This window comes from Dermacentor andersoni, chromosome 1, assembly GCF_023375885.2.
Source record: "Dermacentor andersoni chromosome 1, qqDerAnde1_hic_scaffold, whole genome shotgun sequence".
Lineage (NCBI taxonomy): Eukaryota > Metazoa > Arthropoda > Arachnida > Ixodida > Ixodidae > Dermacentor > Dermacentor andersoni.
The window spans coordinates 11,344,798-11,349,614 of record NC_092814.1 but is presented as its reverse complement, the minus strand read 5'-3'; the positions used below and the strand labels follow the sequence as shown (position 1 = coordinate 11,349,614).

The 4,817-nt window shown below is 42.1% G+C and overlaps 1 long non-coding RNA gene across 1 annotated transcript; it reads left to right on the top strand.

The window, feature by feature from the left end:
- The first annotated feature begins 1,243 nt into the window (after nucleotides 1–1,243).
- LOC129388162 (uncharacterized) lies at nucleotides 1,244–3,650 on the top strand. The gene is made up of 2 exons (XR_008615192.1): nucleotides 1,244–1,695; nucleotides 3,430–3,650. It is a non-coding gene; the product is annotated as an uncharacterized lncRNA (long non-coding RNA).
- Nucleotides 3,651–4,817: the final 1,167 nt, after the last annotated feature.

Genomic DNA, 4,817 nt, shown 5'->3' with positions numbered 1-4,817 from the left:
CGGAGCGCGCGCGTCCGAGCAACACGGTGGCGCGCAGCGCGGCGTGGTTTTGCGAGAAATGTAAACAAGAGAGGAGAGCTGGCCCGATAGGCGGAGCAACGCCATGAGCAACGCCAACTTCGGGCTTCACTTCCCAAGAAACACAGAACCTCTTAAAAACTTCTTGAAATGGCTACAAACGGCTATAGACGTCTTGGTCTATGATAAGACTGAAAATAGAATTTCTTCTAAACATAACCTCAGCACTTGGAATATGCTAGTATATGTTCTATCTGCGGCAAAACCCACTACTGATGTACTAGAGTCTATTTTGGTAAACACATTCAGAATGTCTAACTCAAGAACTTTTCTAGATCGTTTTGTCTAAAAGTGCATAAATGCCAAACGACGTGTTAAAAGTGCGGTTACCGTCGGCCGTCGGCTTTAGCGAATAAAAAACGCCACAAACAAATTGAACTCGTTTGAAGCAACATAATTGGCTTTAATGTTACATAATTTCACACCAGAACTCAAGGGCGTGTTATTGTTTTCCATACGGGGCGCGCACACGACGCCTGGAAACCATTCTATGCTCGCACAGCAGGCATACTGACCGCAGCAGGAGTGAAACGCCGGCGTTGCACAGCGGTGTCACAGAGCCACCGCGCTGCGATCACTTCGGCGGCACAATCCAAATTTGTCAGACATCTCATTCCGTGCTGGAAACACTGGGTGGCAGGAAATTTGAAAAAATGGCCACTGCCGCCCGCAATGTCTCGTACGTGGGTTCGTTATGCCAGTTGTTCGTCATTCTAAGCCGTTCTGTACATTTCTACTGGATATTAACTGGAGTCATTTAGCTGTGCTGATGCTGTTTGCCGTGTGTTTTGCATCAGTGCTTCGTGACATCGACTGTATTGCCTGTTTTCGCCGACGGCTTACTACCACAATGGCGGGATCCGCGTTCGCCGCCTTCGTGTCTCGGTGTGTCTTCTTTGTACGTCGCACGTTCGGATAACACTTCTTCCGGTAAGTGAAATACATTGCACTTCGTTTTTCGTCAACAATGTGAATATCTTTAGGTGTTACCCGCGACAATTCTTGATAGATGGGCTCTTCTGCCCTGCGATTTTTCATCTTTACTTTTATACGAGGGTTGTGCTTGTGTTGAGCCGTTCAGCACTACCGCGCTCCGCGGCTTCCGCAACACCAGTCAGAGCTTTGCCCTGTGTGGTTAACGTAGCACGAATCAACCGAAGGAGTGCATTCGAAGACGACGCGCTGGCTGTAATGCTGAACCAGACTGAACTCGCCCTATTTTGTGTCCTTTTGTTCTTGCGTGTGCGCGCGTGTGTCAGTGACTATGCAGTTTGTAGCGTTCCCACTTTATAGCAAAACAAAAATATAACTGCAATGTTTACTTCATCTATACAATCCCAAATTAAATCGTCTGTTGATGTACAAATTTCACTTGTGTTTTGTTCTAAATAAGCAGCAAAACCTTTAACCTAGTAGGTGCTTCATCTGGGAGTGAAATCACGACAGCTTGGCATGTATTAATGAATGACTGTGGCTGGGTCACCTTATTTGTAATTGCAAATCTGCCTTTCAACTGACTTGATGCTCTCTTATTTTGTTCCTTTCACTCTATAGACGGCTGGACATCCTTCTTGTACCTTGTCGCTAGCTGGATGACGGGACCTCATCGTGATCAGTGTAAGCCAATGTACTGTACCCTCCCTGGTCCTCCCAGTGCTTTTTATATGGGTTAAGGCCAGGGAGCGCTTCGTGGTAAAATAGCTAGTTGGTGTCTCAAAACGGGCATTTTTTGCACTGGTTCTTTATAAGCTGCCACTTATTATAACCAATTTCTCAGTGCCAGTGTACATACACAGTTCTACTATTAATTAGTTTCCCCCTAAGCCTTACAAAATTTAACTGTAGGTAGTCAGTGCTATGTAAGAACTCGCAATTGAACTCTGTTGTGTCATACAAGTATTCCATACATGAGTAAAAACTTGCTACAACAGTGTACACTACACCTTGCTTCCCTAATGCACAAATGTATTCAAGCCAGTATTTGGTTAGTTTGGCATTCGAAATGTTTTCTGCGTGATTTAGTTTTTTTACAGGAATTTACTGTACAGCATCAGCAAGCAGTCTAATTTAAGATTTATGTGTGCTGTAAAAGGTGTGCTTTGCCGCTAGAATTGATAAAACATGGGCCGAGGCTTCCATGCTCTATCACCGTCCGCACTTGGCTGGCGCTTGCAAAATGAATCGCATCAGGTAGCTTGTGCCAGACTGTTTCTTAACCTTATTGTGAGGAGATCACAAAGTGATGTGTGGAGGCGCCTGCGTCTGAGATATAGATTGTGCTGCAACAGATGTGCGTGTAGAACAGACATGATGCTGAGTGTTCCAGCAGTTTGCAGAGGTGCTTTTAAAATTTTGTCATAACTGCAATTTTACCTGTACTGTTTTTTGTCACCTGTTTCAATAATATAATTGGAGGTGTTGTCAGAATTTAGCAATTTATTTGCCCTGGCCCATTAGCCTGCCACATTTGATATTTTACTAGGTGGGCAATTATTCAGCATGGACCATTACTTGAATACATCTTTTTGTGTGCAGTGGCTTCTCAATTGCGTTTCAACGTAGATGCTCAGAATTACCTCAGGCTATAGATGCACTGATGAATTTGCTACCTATACGAATCACTTTGCACTTTCTCGCGCAAACAGCATAGTAACACTTCCAAGACAGTAGACAATGTTATGGTTTGATCACATCATGAGATACTTTCAGTATTGTATGACGCATCATCCAAGGTGATGCATCGTTGGTGTGAGGTATTGCCCTAAGCCAATTAGGGTCACATGAAAATATATCAACAAAAGTGATTGATCCAGCTAGGAGTGTTGATTTGGAACACTACTTTATCACCAGTCCTCCTTTCCATGCTACCTGCTTACTCTGTACTGCATCATCTTTAAGTTTGAAAGGAAGGCAACAGCTAGGCAGTGCAAAATGCCAAACTTGCTTTTAGTTCAACAACATAAAACGCTGTTTAACTTTTTAATTAAGCTAGTACATCATTTACCTGCAGAGTGGATTACTGTTTTAAACCGATTATATTTTGCAGGAAACTTCTCAGACTTGTTTGACAGGTTGATAAGTGGCTTTTTAACCACAAAACACCATATATTAACTTAAAGGCTGACTTTGACTCTGCTATGCAATTTAATGACTATATTCCAGGGACTATACTAGTAATTTTAAACATCATCGCGTACATACCTTAAGATAACTGTAATTTAAGAGAAAGGAGTGCTTAAATTTATTTTTAATGTGAGGCAATCTTCTTACTTAGCACATATTGCTAATTGAAGTTCCAATTTCAATAGTCCCATTTCCTCCCTCGCATTTTTTTCCCCCTCTTCTGTGCAGGTATTGCTTGCCAATGTCTACAAGAACCGTCGCGCGTGGCCTGTGACAGCAAGCTTTTGTGGGCAGCAAGTGCTCTCCTACGAAGGCTGGCCTGCTCTGGCAGCGGCGGCAATCATCTTCAAGATTTATCCATGATCACCTCTGCTGCTATTTGTCACTCTTGTTAATTACACTTTCTGCATCTTTGTTCATTTATTAGGTAATAAAGTATGAGTATATGACGTGGTGTGAAGTTGATGTCTTGCTGCATTTTAGCATGCAATAATCTTTTATGCATAAAACGCTCATCGTACAGTTTATGAAAAAAAAATAACAGCATATTATGATTTATCTTTCAGTTCTGGTAACGTGCAACGTACAAGAAATTCACTAATGGACGATATGCCGAAGAACTGGCCATTATTTCTGCGTGATGCTTTGCAAGCATGTGGCGTTACCTTACAAGAGGCACCCACAAAGTTACAATTTACTTTTAAATGATGCATGGATATCACAAAAAATATATTTATATTGCTAGTTAGAGTGGTTCGCAGAGTTTTTCCAGATGTGTACTATCCTTTATTTCTTAACTCATTGTAGCACAGCGTTCTGTTTCGTATACTGGTGTAAGGCTATTGTGCCCCCTGTAGCTGAAAACAGGATGAAATTTTTGCCTCAACTGCAGCATCACTCACAAAATTTTTCTTTGCTAGAAACTATTTCAATTTGGTAGAAACCCAGCAGGGCGCAGTTTTCTCAATAATGACATGTTTCATGCAGAGATGTTCTTGTTTAGGTCAATGGGCGAACATTGGAATGATATCAGCATACAATACAGATCTTTTATTTGCAAAATAATTCTGACAGGCGGCATGCAATTGATTGGTCTAATTAAAAAGCACTAATTGACCAATGAGGCTGTACTACACTATTCCCATGGTTCTCATCTGGAAAAACTACCTGTGCATCACTATCCGACAATATAAATTTTTTTTCTGATGTCCATGCCTCGTTAAAATAAATTGTAACTGTGGGCAAACGTCGGGTTACTATAACAGCTGTCGCAAAAATTTGAGGGAATGTCTAATAAAAGTCTTCAGTTGTTCTTGTCAAGCTGTCCATTAGCCAACTTTTAGCGTAACGTTAGCAGGGCTTACTGAAGTACTTCTAGACGTCCATGGCTACAAAATGTCTTGACCAAGACAGCTACTAGGCTTTTGAATTAGCCGTTCAAGACATCTTTTAGACGTCAAATAGCTGCTTGCGTGTTTCGTGGGTTTAGCTTCACAAAGAGTGACGTCAGGGCCTCTCCTGAGTTTCCTTCCTCCGTGCATATACCCATAGAGTTAACCACCCTAGCGGCGGTCTTGCGGTTCCCGATTTCAATGCATGGGCCCTACACTCTATGA